Genomic DNA, 17,971 nt, shown 5'->3' with positions numbered 1-17,971 from the left:
TGTAGTGGCCTTCTTTGTCTCTCAAAACATCCCTGCATTTGAAGTCTATTTTATCTGAGATTAATATTGCTACACCTGCTTTCTTTTGGCTGTAGCTTGCATGAAATATTTTTTTCCATCCTTTCACTTTCAGTTTCTTTGTGTCCCTGTGTCTAAGATGACTCTCTTGTATGCAACATATTGATGGTTCATTTTTTTTGATCCATTCTGCGAGTCTATATCTTTTAATTGGGGAGTTTAATCCATTTACATTCAACGTTATAACCGTGAAGGCATTTCTTGAATCAGCCATCTTATCCTTTGGTTTATGTTTGTCATATTTTCCCCCTCTGTCTATTAATATCCTTTATTGTACCCATACCGAATCTCTTTAGTAGTGAACCTTTCTCCAAGTCTCTCTGTCCTTTCTTTGTTTCTCTGTCTGTATGGCTCCCTTGAGTATCTCCAGTAGGGCAGGTCTCTTGTTAGCAAATTCTCTCAGCATTTGTTTGTCTGTGAAAAATTTAAGGTCTCCCTCAAATTTGAAGGAGAGCTTTGCTGGATAAAGTATTCTTGGCTGGAAATTTTTCTCACTCAGAATTTTAAATATATCGTGCCACTGCCTTCTTGCCTCCATGGTGGCTGCTGAGTAGTCACTACTTAGTCTTATGCTGTTTCCTTTGTATGTGGTGAATTCCTTTTCTCTTGCTGCTTTCAGAACTTGCTCCTTCTCTTCTGTGTTTGACAGTGTGATCAGTATATGTCTCGGAGTGGGTTTATTTGGATTTATTCTATTTGGGGTTCGCTGAGCATTTATGATTTGTGTATTTATGTTGTTTAGAAGATTTGGGAAGTTTTCCCCAACAATTTCTTTGAATACTCTTCCTAGACCTTTACCCTTTTTATCCCCTTCTGGGACACCAATGAGTCTTATATTTGGACGTTTCATATTATCTATCATATCCCTGAGGTCCATTTCGATTTTTTCAATTTTTTTCCCCATTCTTTCTTTTATGCTTTCATTTTCCATTCTGTCATCTTCGAGGTCACTGATTCGTTGTTCAACTTCCTCTAGTCTTGTACTATGAGTGTCCATAATCTTTTTAATTTGGTCAACAGTTTCTTTAATTTCCATAAGATCATCCATTTTTTTTATTTAGTCTTGCAATGTCTTCTTTATGCTCTTATAGGGTCTTCTTGATTTCCTTTATCTCCCGTACTATGGTCTCATTGTTCATCTTTAGTTCTTTGAGTAGCTGCTCTAGGTGCTGTGTCTCTTCTGGTCTTTTGATTTGGGTGCTTGGGCTTGGGTTATCCATATCGTCTGGTTTTTTCATATGCTTTATAATTTTCTGTTGTTTTTGGCCTCGTGGCATTTGCTGAACTTGATAGGGTTCTTTTAGGATTTGTAGACCAATTGAAGTCCTTATCTCTAATTTATCAGATCTGCAGCTTCGTGGAGTACACTTTCTCTAACTAACCAGCAGGTGGCATCCACGAGCCACCTGTTCTCCACAAGCCAGTTCTCCCCTGCTTAGCCTTTTTGGTGAGTGGGGGAGTGAGTCTTGCGGGGTCCAATTGGTGTACCAAGCTTGCGTGTGTAGTTGGTGTTGCCTGCCCTGTATATGGGGCGTGTTTCTGGGCAGTCAGGGATGGGGGGTGGCTGTAACAATCAAATCTCCCTGGTGATCCTAGAGTTTTAAGGCTGCTGCAATAGTCTAATCCTTCAGTTCAGTCCTGCCACAGTTTGTCTCTGCCACTGACCCACAAGTCCTTGGTATTGGCGTATGGCTCCTGAGACTTGCAAGTGCACCCCCTGGTCCTCTGTTGAGGGATGACTGTGCTATGTCACAGGTGAGTGCCTTCCCCCCAGAGCAGTTCTGGGCTGCTGGGCTGTGTAGGGAGGCTCCCAGTCTGCTGAAATGATGGGGCTTTGTTAATTCACACTGCTCTACCTTCCCAACTCTGGGACAATCAGCTGAGGTTGCAGGGAAGGCTAATGTCCACGCCCAGTTTTGTGGTGTGTGCCTGTTATTTGAAGCACTTCCGTCACACTGGGTTGTCTGGGGCAGCTCTGGGCTATGGGGCTGGCGATGGGCAGGAGTGTTTCCTGTCCACCAGGATGATGGCTGTGAGCGGACACCCCCCTTTTCTTGGGAAGTTGTGGTGTTTAGTGAATTTTCTCAGCCACTGGATTATTGCGTTTTGTCTCAGAGCTCTCCTAGTTCTGCTCTTGACTTGACCTGCCCAAATTGCAGGTCTTTGAAGCTTTCTGTATTGGGCTTCTTAGAGTAATTGTTTTAGAAAAAGAAAAAAGGATTAAAAAAAAAATAAAAATAAAAGGGCCCTCCTCAGAGATCTAATGGGTTATTGAAATGCTAAGAGACAAAGCAACCAGGGCCATTAAGGAAAGGTCCACAGGGCAGAGAGATCAGCTTTTCTTCTGGATTTGCATATGCGCCTCAGGGCCTGGGCTCCGGCCTGAGCTCTGCCCTTCCCCCTTCTATGTTCACCAGAACTCCAAAAATCCTCCGCTTTTATTTTGGAGTTTTTCGTGTTGTTTTTTTTCTATGCCTGTCTCCTCTCTGCTGGGCTGGCTGCTCTCAGATTCTCTGGTGTCTGGTCTCCGTCTATCTATGGTAGGAGTTTGGATCAGCAGAATGAGTTTCCGATAAGGGCTGCCACTGCAGTTCTCCCTTCTCCTTCCCGGAGCTGACAGCCCCTCCTCCCCTGGGACTGAGCCTGGCAGGGAGGGGCGCGGGTCCCCTGGCCGCAAAAACTTACAGATTTCGCTGATCTCAGCAGTTCCACGTTTTCATGAGTGTTGTATGAAGTATGCCCAAAGTCAGATTGCTCTGTGGTGTCCAGTCCACGCAGTTCCTGGCTTTCTACCTACTTTCCTGGAGGAGTAACTAAAACATACAGCTCACCAGTCTGCCATCTTGCCCCGCCTCTGGGCTGTATTTTGAAGGATGACTAGGATCTTAATGGATGGATATCAGAGGACAGAATTACAATAGAGTGAATAAAAATGCAAGCAAGGAGACATAAAATAGCATGGAGCTTGGTGGATCATCAAAGTGTTAAACATAGAGTTAACTTATGACTCAGCAGTTCTACTCCCAAGAAAACTGAAAAAATATATCTACATAAAAATTTGTACACAAAAGTTTTTAGTAGCATTATTCATAATAGCCAAGAAGTAGAAACAACCCATCTGCCTATCAACAGATGAATGAATGAATAAAATACACTAGAATATCAGTTGGGTCTTAAAAAGGGAATGAAATACTAATACAGGAGACAACACGGATGAACCTTGAAAGCATTATGTCAAGTGAAAGAAGCCCATCATAAAAGACCAAATATTGTGTGATTCCATTTATATGAAATGTCCAGGATAGAAAAATCTATAGATATAGAAAGTAGATTAGTGGTTGCCTGGGGCTGGGGGGGAGGGAGAATGGGGAGTGACTGATAATGGGTCCAGGATCTCTTTTAGGGATAATGAAAATAGTCTCTAATTTGATTATGGTGATTGCAGCATAACTCTGTTAACATCCTTAAAATCATGGTATTGTACACTTTAAATGGTAAACTTTATGATATGTAAATATTATCTCAATAAACCTGTTAAAAAAGAAAACGTACACAAATATCACTATGCTATAAATATGATCATCTTACTTTTTCCACTTAATCTTAAATTCTGTTTTTTTCCCACATAAACACATGTGGACCTGCCCATGGTTTTAAATAATTACATAATATTTGGAATTGTGGACATTTGATCTTTTCCTGTGATTTGATCTTGTATCAGAGTTTCCTGAAATTGAAAATAGCCTTGTTTTCAGCCCGTCCATCCCCTACAAATGACCATGAGAAGCGTTTAAAACTGATAAGTAGAGAATTTATGGGGAAGGGGTGAATTGGCTTTGTTTTTTTGATGAGGTGTGGAATACCAGACAGGAGGCAGAACAGGTGCAGCCAGTTATTGCCTCCAGGGTACCTTTCCTTCTCTAACCCTGAAATTTTCTGGATATTAAAATTGGGCCATCAAGCTTACCCCCAATAGATGAACTTCTTTAGAGTAAATTCAATGCACTTCTGTGACTGATGATTTTGCTTTCTGATTAGGCCTACTTTGCATTTCTTTGTGGAAATCAATAGGTCATTTAATATTTTATACCTTTCAAAAATAGTTTCACCTTCTTTCCTATCCCAGGGCTTTCAGTTTGTTTTTATTCATAACTGAACCCTTGGAGGTGGTAACTCTTCTTTTTTAATGAATATTTATAAACATATTTTGCTGTTGGTTTCTGATAAGTCCTTTTATCAGGTAAGTGATATTTTTTCTATTTCCTGATGAATAATTTTTCTTAAAAATCAAGAATGGTTGTGGAATTTTACCAGATTTGTGGGGACATCTATCATGATGGTTGTATAAGTATTTATGTTTTCCTTCTTCAATCCGTTCATGTGGTAAGTAGCATTAATAGATTCCTTAATCTCTTTTCAATCATTCTATTGGCATTCATTTCACACATTTATTCAGTGCCTTCTATGTGGCAGATGCTGTTCTTAGCACTAGTGATACAGTAATCAGCAAAACAGATATTATTCTTTAAAAAACACTACAAAATGCAATCTGCTAACATTTAATATTGTTTTGCATTGAAATTTTAGAATCTAGTTCAAGAAATATTTGGACATATGTGCAAAGATATATGTTATAGAATGATTATTACAACATTGTTTGCAAATGTGTAACATATCCATCCATAAAGGAATGTGGAAATGTATTTTGGTCTCTCCACAGTATGTAATAGTATATACTAGTTAAGAACAGCCAGGTAGCTCTATATGGACAAACATGGAAAGATATAAAAAAATCAAGTTGCAGGAGTTATGGGTATGTGGTAGCTTGTCATTTGGGTAAACATGAAAAAAAAATCTCCGATTATGTTCATACTTTCTATAGCATGAAAAATGTCTAGATGGCTATGAAACAACCATCTGTTAGCAGTGGATTCCTCTGGGATATAGGTACTGGGTGGGGAGCATAAGTAAATATTTTACTTTTTAGTGTATAACTTTTGCATTGCTTGATAGTTTTAAAACAGGAAGGTATTAGAGTTACAATTATAAAATGAGAAAATTTATGGTAGAGTTTGAGAATTGGAAGATGGGAATACAAAATATTTTGAACATGTCTCTGCATTAGTGTTCATTTAGCTGGTTTTAGGTACAGTGGGATGTATTGCTATGTATTAGATGGTTCAGAAGCTCACTTGAAAAGCTTAAGAAACAGGCTGTGGGTAAAGCTTCCAGAAACAACTCCAAACCCCAGAATCCTGGGCCTCTGTTGTGATCAAGGCATGTGGCACTGCTGCTGCAAGTAGCTGCAGGGATGGGAACCCGGGGACTGCAGAACCTTGCTGCTTCTTCTGTGATTGGCCATGATGTCCACTAGCAAAATGACCTCACAGCTTGCCTCCTGCCCCACTTGGCTCTGTTCCAAATCCTAACGCTGCCTGAGGGTCTCTAATTGGCAAAACCTAAGTCTCGTTGGGAACCCTAACTTCAAGGGAGTCTGAAAATGTAGTTTGCAGCTTTCCAAACACTGTGGCACAGGAAGACATACTAAAACGAGGCTTGATTGGCTACTGAACAGAAAATCCATAGTGCATACTACAGTGAGCAAATAGCGTGTTGTTTTCAAACATGATTAGTTATTATTGTTCCACCATTGCTGGGAAAATGATTCACTGGCTGGCAAAATCTTTTTTTGCATTACGTAAGAAATACGTATATATAATTGTAGAATAACTGGAAAATAAGCAAGTACAGATAAGAAAAAGGTAAAGACAAGTCATCTGAAAGCTCAGCATCCAGTGTTAATATTTTAAGGTATATACCCTTTCAAACATTTTCCAACACCCCCACACATTCACCTCCACTACACACTTTACAAAAATAGAATCATATTACTCATTGACAGGATCTGTTTTAGAAGTGTGGAAAAGCTTGATAAAATATTTTAAAAGTTAATTAAAATTCATAAAAAAACATATTGACTTAATAACTTAATTTAAAAACTCATTGAAGTAATATACACTAAGTTTAAAAAAGTGAAATTCCCTTTTAAATCACTTTCATCAAGTCAAAAATAGCCAGGCTATCTTTTGTTCATTTTTAATAAACAATATAATTTTGGACTCAATAAGGTTTTTTTTTTTAATTTGAAAAATATCTCCTTTAATACTTTTTTCCCCTCACTATTCAGGAAGTTCTGTACATTGTACAGTTTTAAAACAATGGAAAGCACTTCCGAGATCAGTCATTAATACTACCCAAATGACCCACACGACCCACACAAGTCATAAAACCTCTCAGTACCTTTGCTTCCAAGTTTGTAAAGTGAAGAGGGTGAATTAGATTAGCTGCCAGGTCCGGATCTACTGGATCGGACAGTCTATTAAGAGATTTCAGTCTTAGGGAAAAGTTTGAGGTTGCAGAATCCTGGCTTTGATTTCCAGTCTTGTTTTTCATGCGCCATGTGACCTTGAGCTCATCATGAACAGCTGGAATCCTCCGTTTATGAATCGGACCACTGAGGTTAGAAGTGGCTCCCATTTACTTCCTGGAGCTTGATGAGGGCTACCAGCTCCCTTGCAGTGAATGTCCTATATACATATTATAACTAATTAAGGGAAGGACACTATTGTGGTCCAAGAGGTAGCTAAATGGAGTTCTTTAATTTCAGAGTAAATTTTGACCTTCAGATGACACTTTGTGAGATGCAAAAGAAATGATGTCAAAATTTTAAGGTAGCAAAAGAGCACAGGAATTTACCTCAGACAGTGAATGGATTATATGAACACTCCAACTATATATCTGTATGTATATATATATAACTACATCACTATATAATTGTGCATATATTTATATGGAAAGGCATATACAAAAATAAATATGGTTATATCTGGGAATGGGATTATGAATGATTTTCTCAATTTTCCACAATAATTCCTTGAATTTATTTCTTTTAATTGAGCAAATATTAGATTTGTGTCAAGAAAAAATACAATAAAGTTTGTGTTTTTTTAAATGAAAATTGTATATTGTTGCATATATTCTGAGGCTGGGGTGGGTAGTTGGAATAAGAAGGAAAGAGAGAGTAACCGTTTAAATTATTTTTTCTTGCTGTGTGTGTGTGAGAGAGAGAGAGAGAGAGAGAAAGAGAGAGAGAGAGAGAGAGAGAGAGAGAGAGAGAGAGAGAGAGAGAGAGAGAGAGAGAGAGAGAAAGAGAAGGTTTCCAAGATCATTTCTAGTCATCATGACCCTAAATTCTCACCTACGAGATGGCTTAAACCTTTTCTTCTAGTTTTAGATTTATCTGTATGAATCAGTGTTGTACTTCTCTCAAAACTCCATTGTCTTCCTCAAGTTATATTTTCCAAACTTTTTCCCAGAAAAGTACTTGACTCATTCATTCCCTCCCACATTTCCTCCCACACTCAAAAATCATTTAACCCCACCCTGTTTAGCCCTTGCAGTGGTAGGTGCCAGGATCCCCAAAGAAAAAAGTGTAGCAAAGTCTCGGGTTTGGCTTTCTGCAGATTTCACCAGGAGGATTTCAATAGATTGTTGTTTGTTGCTGTCTCCACTACCTCCCCCAATCCACTTTACCATCTCCTTCCTGTTCTTTTTTTTAATTATTGTGAGCTTTAACATATATACATATCAGTGATAACCTTCAAGGTACGATTTCACAAGTAGTTAGAGAGAAAATTTCGAAGAATGTCATGGGCCACAGTTCCACAATTTCAGCCATTTCTATTATTGTAAAATATACCATACATACAGAAAGGTGTCAATTTTCGATGTACAACTCAACAAGCAGCTATGTAAGTAATTTCAAAAATTATTTTGGGTTACAGTTCCACAGTCTCAGTCCCTTCCTTATTATGCAAAACAAGGTACACACAGAAAGGAGAAGAATTTCAAGGCATAATTCAATGAGCAGCCATAGAACAAATCCCAAAGGATGCTATAGGCTAGAATTCTACCATGTCATTTACCTCCTTCCAGCCCTTCCAACACCCCAGCTTTCTATATATATTTATATAAAGTTTCAGTATTCACAGACCTTTGTTAAATCTTGTTTGTTGCTACCCCTTCCTCTCACTTAATCTCTTTTTTCATCTTCAGAGGTGTTTAGGCGGTGAGCACCATAACTTGTTCATATTAAAGGGGGAGTTGTGGTTTCAAAACGGTTTTCTCCTGGGACGTTCCTCTCTAGGCTTCAACATCTCTCCAAAATGTCACTCTCAGTTGCTCTCTTAGCTTCTCTGGAGCAAAAGTCTGCTTTCAAAGGCCATCTCCAAATTATTTCTGTAAGCTTCAGCTCCTCTCTCAGCTTGCATGCATTCTTCAAAGTGTCCCTCTTGTCTGTAGCAAGCTCGCTCCTTCTGTCTGAGCGTATATAGTGCTCCAGTAAACTAATGAAGGCCCATGCTGAATGGGCGAGGCCACAACTCCATGGAAATTATCCAGTGAAGGATCTCACCCACAGTTGAGTGATCACATCTCCACGGAAACATCCAATCAAAAGTCTCCAACCCAATCAACACCAATATGTTTCCTGCCCACACAAGACTGTGTCAAAGATAATGGTGTTTTGGAGGATATAATACATCCAAACCAGCACAGGGGGTGTCAACAGTATGGGGAAAGGAGCTGCATCTAATTGTTGATCTTAAAGAGGCTATTGCCTCTGGGTTTTAGGACTTGTCTGGTATAGGAACACTCTGGTGGATTTATGTTTCTGAAAGATAAAACTTAATGAGTGAACCTTTTATAGAATCTCAGGTACGGACCTAGGTATTTGGGAACTACTTGGTAAGTGCATGGCATACTGTGGCCATTTGGGATGTCTAGCTGGAGCTTGCATAAGAGAAACCTCAGGATAGCCTCTCGACTCTATTTGGGATCTCTCAACCACTGTGACTTCAACTTGTTACCTTTCTTTTTTCCCCTTTTGGTCAAGTAGGCATTTTCAATTCCTTGCTGCCAGGGATTCACTCCTGGGAGTCATGTCCCATGTCACCAGGGAGATTCATTCCCCTTGGAGTCATGTCCCTCATTGTGGGGGAGGTTAATGAATTTATTTGCTGAGTTGGGTTTAGAGAGAGAAAGGCCGTATCTGAGCAACAAAAGAGGTTCCCTGGAGGTGTCTCTTAGGCATAATTATAGGAGGCTCAGCGTCCTATTTACAACCCTAAGCTTCACAAGAGCAAGCCTCAAGTTGAGGGCTTGATTTATTACATAGTGGGTCCCTAACTTCACTTAATATATATTCTATCCCAAGATAAATGGTCAGTTTCTCACATTATCTTCACTTAGTTGTACAATCCTCATCACTCTCAACTTTAAACAATTATCATGACATAATATATCCCAGAGCTCTTATCAGCTGCTAATTATTCATCCTTAGTATCTGTGTAGATTTGGTAAGATGTTTCTATTAAATATAGTCTTTAATACATAATTGGTAGTTTTTCTATACCACTCTGTTGTTAACTCTCTGCACCAGTGTCATACCTTCTAAGTATATCATGCTAACACTTATTTAGGTTTGTGGTGCTACTTGGTGGGTTACATGCCTTTAAACAGCCATTTATGAACATGTTCGCCTTCAATGCATCACTGATACCTATAATCCCATTAACGAACCATAGTCACACCTGTCCATTCCCATATCATTGAGATCACCCTCATTATCATATCTGTATGTATTAGATTATCATTCTCCCTTTTAGCTTCTATCTCTAGGTCCCCTATATTTTACATTATAAGACACTTATTTTACATTTTTCACAGATTTCACATTAGTGGTAACATACAATATCTCTCTTTTTGTGTGGCTTATTTCACTCAGCATTATGTCTTCAAGGTTCATCCATGCTGTCATATGTTTCATGACCTCGTTCCTTCTCACTGCTGCATAGTATTCCATCATGTGTTTATACCACATTTTATTTATCCACTCATCTGTTGAAGGACATTTGGATTGTTTTCATCTCTTGGCAATTGTGAACAATGCTGCTATGAACATCAGTGTGCAAATATCTGTTTGTATCACTGCTTTCAGATCTTCAAGGTATGTACTGAGAAGTGAAATTGCTGGATTGTAGGGTAACTCAATATCTAATTTTCTGAGGAACTGCCAACTGTCTTCCAGAGTGGCTATACCATTATACATTCCCACCAGCAATGAATAAGAGTCCCAATTTCTCCACATCCTCTTGAACATTTGTAGTTTCCTGTTTAATTGTAGACATTCTTTTTGGTGTGAGATGATATCTTGTGGTCTTGATTTGCATCTCCCAAATAGCTAGTGAAGATGAACATTTTTTGATGTGTTTTTTAGCCATCTGTATTTCCTCTTCAGAGAAATGTCTTTTCATATCTTTTGCCAATTTTATAATTGGGCTGTTTGTAATATTGTCATTGAGTTGTAGGATTTCTTTCTATATGCAAGATATTAGTCTCTTATCAAATACTTGGTTTCCAAATATTTTCTCCCATTGAGTTGGCTGCATCTTTAGCTTCTTGCAAATTCTTTTGAGGTACAGAAGCTTTTGATTTTGAGGCATTCCCATTTATCTAGTTTTACTTTCATTGCTTGGGCTTTGGGTATAAGGTCTAAGAAGTGACCTCCTAATACTAGGTCTTGAAGTTGTTTCCTTCTATTATCTTCCAGGAGTTTTATGGTAATGTCTCATATTGAGGTCTTTGATACACTTTGAGTTAATTTTTGTACAGGGTGTGAGGTAGGAGTCCTCTTTCATTCTATGGGATATGGATATCAAGTTCTCCCGGCCCCATTTTTTGAAGAGACTGTTCTGTCCCAGTTCAATTGATTTGGGGGCCTTATCAAAAATCAGCCAACCATAAATCTAGGAATTCTTTTTCCAAATTCTCAGTTTGATTCCATCAAACAATGTGTCTTTCTTTGTGCCAATACCATGCTGTTTTGACTACTGTGGTTTTATAGTAGGCTTCAGAGTCAGGAAGTGTAAGTCTTCCCACTTATTTTTTTCTTTTGTAGAATGTTTTTAACAATTTGAGGCATCTTTCCCTTTCAAATAAATTTGATAACTAGCTTTTCAAAGTCCCCAAAGTAGGTTATTGGAATTTTTATTGGAATTGCATTGAATCTGCAGAGGAGTTTGGGTAGGGTTGACATCTTAATGATGTTTAGCCTTCCTATCCATGAACATGGAATATCCTTCCATCTCTTTAGGTCCCCTTTTATTTCTTTTAGCAAAATTATGTAATTTTCTGTGTAGAGGTCTTTTACATCCTTGGTTAAGTTTATTCCTAGGTACTTGATTTTTTTAGTTGCTATTGAGAATGTAATCTTTTTCTTGAGTGTCTCTTCAGTTAGGTGATTTCTAGTTTATAAGAACATTACTGACTTCTGTGCATTAATCTTGTATCCTGCCACTTTGCTGAATTTGTTTATTAGCTCAGGTACCTGTATCATCAATTTCTCAGGGTTTTCAAATATAAGATCATATCATTTGGAAATAATGACAGTTTTACTTCTTTCTTTCCAATTCGGATGCCTTTTATTTCTTTGTCTTGCCGGCTTGCACTGGCTAGAACTTCTAGCACAATGTTGAATAATAGTGGTGACAGCGGGCATTCTTGTCTCATTCCTGATCTTAGAGGGGAGGCTTTCAGTCTCTTGCCATTGAGTACTATGCTGGTTGTGGGTTTTTCATATATGCCATTTATCATATTGAGGAAGTTTCCTTCAATTCCTACCTTTTGATTCTTTTAATCAAAAAAGAATGCTGAATTTTGTCAGATGCCTTTTCAGCATCTTTTGAAATGATCATTTGATTTTTCCCTTTAGGTTTGTTAGTGTGTTGTATTACATTGATTGATTTTCTTATGTTGAACCACCATTGCCACCCTTGCATGCCTAGAATGAACCCAATTTGGTCATGGTGTATGATTTTTTTTTAATGTGTCTTTGGATTCAATTTGTAAGAATTTTGTTGAGAATTTTTGCATCTATATTTATTAGGGAGATTGGCCTGTAGTTTTTCTTTCTCATAGCATCTTTATCTAGTTTTGGTATTAGAGTGATGTTGGCTTCATAAATGAGTTACGTAGTGTTCCATTTTCTTCAATTTTTTGAAAGTTTAAGTAGGAATGGTGTCAATTCTTTTTGGAAAGTTTGGTAGAATTCCCCTCTGAAGCCATCTGGCCCTGGACTTTTATTGGTAGGAACCTTTTTGATGACTGGATCTCTTTGCTTGTGATTGGTTTGTTGAGGTCTCCTATTTCTTCTCTTCTCAGTCTGGGTTGTTCATGTGTTTCCAGGAAAATCCATTTCCTCTAAATTTTCTGGTTTATTGGCATACAGTTGTTCATAGTATCCTTTTATGGTTTTTTAAATGTCTTCAGGATCCTCTGTAATGTCCCACTTCTCATTTATTATTTTGTTTATTTGGGTCTTGTCTCTTTTTGACTCTGTCAGTCTAGCTAAAGGTTTGTCAATCTTTTTGATCTCAAAGAACCAACTTTTGGTTTTATTTATTCTCTCTATTGTTTTTTTTTTTGTTGTTGTTGTTCTCCATATCATTTATTTCTGCTTTAATCCTTCTTATTTCTTTTCTTCTACTTGCTTTAGTATTAGTTTGGTGATCATTTTCTAGCTTCTTCAATTGTTCCATTAGTTCTTTGATTTTAGCTCCTTCTTTCCCCTCAGTATTGCCTTCACTGCATCCCATATGTTTTGATATGTTGTGTTCTTGTTTTCATTCATCTCCAGATATTTAGCAATTTCTCTTGAAATTTCTTTTTTGACCCACTGATTGTTTGGGAGTATGTTGTTTAATCTCCAAATATTTGTGAATATTCTAGTTCTTTGATGGTTATTGACTTCTAGTTGCATTCCACTGTGGTCAGATAATATGCTTCGAATAATTTCAATCTTTTTAAATTTATTGAGGCTTGTTCTATGCCCCAGCATATGATCTACACTGGGGAAAATTCCATGAGCGCTAGAGAAGAATGTATATCCTGTTAATTTGGAATATAATGCTCTATATATGTCTATGAATTCTAATTCATTTATCCCATTGTTTAAGTTCTCAATGTCCTTAGTAGTCCTCTGTCTGGTTGATCTATCTATAAGAGAGAGTGGTGTATTGAAATCTCCCACAATTATTGCAGAAATGTCTATTGCTCCCTTCAGTTTAGCCAATATTTGTCTCATGTACTTTGAATCACCTTGACTGGGTGCATAAACATTTATGATTGTTATTTCTTCTTGGTAAATTGTCCCCTTTATTAGTATATAGTATCCTTCTTTGTCTCTTTTGACATCCTTGCTTTTAAAGTCTATTTTATCTGAAATTAATATTGCCACCCTGCTTTCTTTTGGCTATAGCTTGCATGGAATATTTTTTTCCATCCTTTCATTTTCAATTGCTTTGTATGGCTGGGTCTAAGATGAGTCTCTTATAAACAACTTATTGATGGTTCATATTTTTTAATCCATTCTGCCAATCTGTGTCTTTTAATTGGGGAGTTTAATCCATTCACATTCAATGTTATTACTGTGAAGGCAGTTCTTGAATCAGCCATCTTATCCTTTGGTTTTTATTTGTCAGATGTATTTTTTCCCCTCTCTCTTTTTATTTCTTTTAAAGTACCCTTACTAAAACTCTTGAGTTCTGTGCCCTTCTCCAGACCTCTCTCTCCTTTCTTTTTTCCTTAGCCCATAGAGCTCCCTTTAGTATTTCTTGTAGGGCAGGTCTCTTGTTAAATTCTCTCACATTTGTTTGTCTGTGAAAATTTTAAGGTCTCCGTCAATTTTGAAGGAGAGCTTTGCTGGATAAAGTATTCTTTGCTGGCAATTTTTCTCTTTCAGAATTTTAAATATGTTATACCACTTCCTTCTCACCTCCATGTTTCTTTCTGAGTAGTCAGTACTTAGTCTTATGTTGTTTCCCTTGTATGTGGTGAACTGCTTCTCTCTTGCTGCTTTGAATACTTTCTCCTTCTCTTCAGTATTTGACAATCTGATCAGAATATGCCTTGGAGTGGGTTTATTTGGATTTATTCTCTTTGGAGTTCAGTGGGCATCTTTGATTTGCATATTTATGTCATTTATAAGGGTTGGGAAGTTTTCCCCAACAATATGTTTGAGTATTCTTCCTAGCCCTTTACTCTCCTCTTCCACTTCTGGAACACCAGTCATTCTTATATTTGTGCATTTCACGTTGTCCATCATTTCCCTGAGATCCATTTCAGATTTTTTGATTTTTTCACCATTTCTTTTGTGCTTTCACTTTTCATCACCATACCTTCAAGTGCTAATTTGTTCCTCTACCTCTTCAAATCTGGTGTTACATGTCTCAAGAATATTTTTAATTTGATCAGCAGTATCTTTTATTTCCATAAGATCTGCTATTTTGTTAAATTTTCTCTTGCCAATTCTTCTTTCTGCTCTTCTAGGGTCTTCTTCATGTCCTTTATATCCTGAGTTATGATACTGATGTTTGTGTGTACTTCCTTGATTAATTGCTCCAAATTTTGTGTCTCTTCTGGCTTTTTAATTTGGATGTTTGGGTTATCCATATCTTCTGCTTTCATCATATGCTTTATAATTTTCTGTTGTTTTGGCCTCTTGGCATTTGCTTATCTTGACAGGGTTCTTTTAGGATATGCAGGATTATTTGAACATTCATCTATAATTTGGCAGAGCTACAGCTTGGTGGAGTTCACTTTCCCTGACCTACCAGCAGATGGTGCTCCTGAGACACCTTTTACCCTAACCCAGTTCTCCCCAACTTTATTGAGTAGTGGTCCAAACCATGTGGTGATCTGATCAGTGCACATATTTCCATGAGCACTACGGACTAACAGTCCTTGGGTGGGGGGCATGCCCTGTACAATTTGGCAGGGAGTCTGCCCCAGGATCCAGCAGTCCTGCCTGCTTCTGGGGCTGTGGGTGGCGCACTCCAAGGTCACAGAGCTGCACATCTCACCTTCCAGCTCAAATGCCCACAGTCCCTCTCTGCCATGGGCCCACAAGTCCCTGGGATTGGGGTCGGGCTCCTGGCACTTCCATGTGGCACCCTTGCCTCTAGGCTGTGCACACCCCAAGCTTCCATAGAGGAAGGGTGGATGCCATCACAAGCCTACCAAATCCTAAAATCCCTCAAGGAAGCTCTCGGCTCTGGGGCTGTGATGGGTTTTCTCTCAGTCAGCTGCAAAGATGGCTGCAAGGGGCATGGAAAGTTTCCCCTTTCACATTGCCTGGCTGCTCCAACCTCCAGTATGGGGGCCCTTGGCTGCAAGTCTGTGAATGTTATCACCCACACCAGGTACTGAGGAAGGTGCCTGGGGCATGGAAGGTTACTCTCCTCTGTGCCATTCCCCAGCGGTGTTCCATGCTGAAAACTCACCCGTATTGAACTCAGCCTCTTGGTTTCTCCAAGTAGACACTCACTATGGGTGTAGAAGTTCCTGCCCAGCTGGTGGCACCCTGGAACTGCTGTTCTGGGGCATTATCTATCCTGTATCTAGTTTTTTCACGTAGGAAATTTCTGCTCTGTCCCTCCTAATCTGCCATCGTGGATCCACCCCCAATCTTTTTTAAAGCATTGCTCTAATATCTGCACTCCCTTGCTCAAGAATCACCAGGGCCTCCCCATTATAGGAAAACAAAAACAAAAACTCCTCCAAACTCTTTAAGTGGATTTTTATGGCCCCTCTTATTTGTGCCCCAACCTACCTTTCCAACCTCACTCATTCTTAATTCTACAATCCCCTCCCATTCCTGCTCTTTGTCTCTGCTGGTGTCAGTTCCTCAGACTACCCTTCTCTTTCACCACCACACATCCATTTTTTGGGTCATTTAGGACTCATGTCAAACTCTAGGAAGCCGTCCCTAATTCCCTTCCCTGGAACACTCTATACCTTCCTCTTAGCTCCTTAGAACTTCATCTTTTTTACTCATGGGCACTTACTACCTCTACCTTGCATTTTAGTTATTTGTGCTCTCTGGAAGACTAGCCATGAATATATTCTGCCTATGATCTGATTTGGTATTTTCCGTTGTGTAATAAATATGTGCTATTAAAGAGTTGGATCCAATACTGTTTCTGAATTAAATCCCACCGGGGTAGCATACAGCAGATGCCTATTACACTTGCAAAAAAAAAAAAAAAAAAAAATCTTCCCCAGCTCTCAGAAGCATCATCTTGTTCACAAGGGCTCCAATTTATTAAATGATCTCTACCAGACTCAGTCATTTTCTTTTAGATGAGTTTTCCATAGTTAACACTATACTGTCTTTTTGAGGAATTGTGAGATCCTTCTTGATTCTAGCCTCTAAATCCATATGGAGGTCTCCAAGGCCAGAAAATGGTGAAGTAATTTATCAATGGCATTTAAAATTACAGGCAATGGGATACATTTTAAACTTCTTATCACATTTTACCTGCCTTTTCTGCTTTGCCTTCTTGTTCCTCTGATTTATTTGTTTATAATTTTCTTTCTTGGACAGGTTGACTCCAGGCTATTTTTCAGAATGATTCAGTTGGGTTGGCTACCAACTCCTATTAATGACAGTGTTGGTCATTGTTTGGGGAGGAAAAGGGAGTTTGGAGAGAAAGAGGCAGAGAAGACTTTTTTTTAGAAGAGGAGGAACAAATCAAGGATCCTTTCTCTTTTTTGGTGGTGTTAGATGTTGGGACGTGGTGCTTCACTTTCATAGAATAAAATAGAATGAACCAGAACAGAAAGAATTAGAAAACTATAGCATGTCACAACCAGAGACACCTTAGAGAACAACTAATCATCTCACTCAGTTGATAGATTCAGACATCAAGGTACTGCAGAGAGGTTAAAATAACAAGGTCATGGAGTTACTGTGAGAGACTTTTAGCCACAACTCATGTCTGCTGACTCACAATATGTTAATTTTCCACTATATTATGCTGTCCTCTTAAATTCTATTAACAATGTAGAACCAGAGTGCTCTTGCCTTAAAGGAAAACAAGCAAAGACAAGTCTGAATTTAATTAATGTTAGAGGGTTTTATTCCATGTCTCTTGTCTCTTTCAGGTCATGAACTATTTGTCAGCTCTAGATGTTTCTATGTAGTTGAAAAATCCTAAATGCCATTGTCTCTTTGCAAGTTTATAGCCCAGGGAAAGCAATCGATTATTGGACAAGTGGATCGAGATTTTTTATGGGGCTTTAACACTTATACAATTTGGGTGTGTTGCAGCAGGGACTCTTTAAGAACACGAATGCAAAATGGCTCAGTGAACACATTGCCAAGACCCTTCCCAAAGTCCCCAACACAAACTGTAAAAGGTGTTGTTATTTTTAGTAGTGAGAAGAAATTAGGGAGGATTCACAGAAAAATGAAAAAGAGACCTGTGGGTATTTTGTATACTCTAAAAGTTTCAGAATTTCAATGGCACTCAGAATCAAACTAGTGATTTTTATATATGCTATTAAAATGTTCCAAGGGGCCAAAGAATAGAGCCGGTTCAGAACAGTGGATAAAAGCACAGATTCTGGAAGTCTGTTTGGTTCCACCCCTAACTAGCTCTGAGATCTTGGAGAAGTCATTTAACTCTCTAAGTTCCTTATCTTTAGAATAAGGATATGTGAGGATGCAACAAAATGCAATGTCATAGTTGACAATTTGCTTGTCTGATTCCATGAACTATAATATTGTGTTTATCAAATTTCTGACAGTTGTAGTTTTTCCCTCTGGGACATTGGGTCATCATGCAGGATCACATTATAATGTGCCACAAAAGAGTCATGAGTGTCCCACACTCAAAGATGGCCAGTGACAGGAGTTTAACCGCTAAGGTTATGATTTCCAAACGGACAAACATAATTTCTTAGTTCATTTTTTATGCCTTTAAAATGATGTGAT

At 38.4% G+C, this 17,971-nt stretch overlaps 1 pseudogene; it reads right to left on the bottom strand.

Moving 5' to 3' along the window:
* LOC119543820 overlaps positions 1 to 6,615 on the bottom strand; it is a 61,379-nt pseudogene extending 54,764 nt beyond the window's left edge.
* Positions 6,616 to 17,971: the final 11,356 nt, after the last annotated feature.

Source organism: Choloepus didactylus, chromosome 9 (genome assembly GCF_015220235.1).
Source record: "Choloepus didactylus isolate mChoDid1 chromosome 9, mChoDid1.pri, whole genome shotgun sequence".
In the NCBI taxonomy this organism is placed as follows: domain Eukaryota; kingdom Metazoa; phylum Chordata; class Mammalia; order Pilosa; family Megalonychidae; genus Choloepus; species Choloepus didactylus.
The sequence above is the reverse complement of the archived record's forward strand: the minus strand, read 5'-3'. Positions and strand labels throughout refer to the sequence as shown.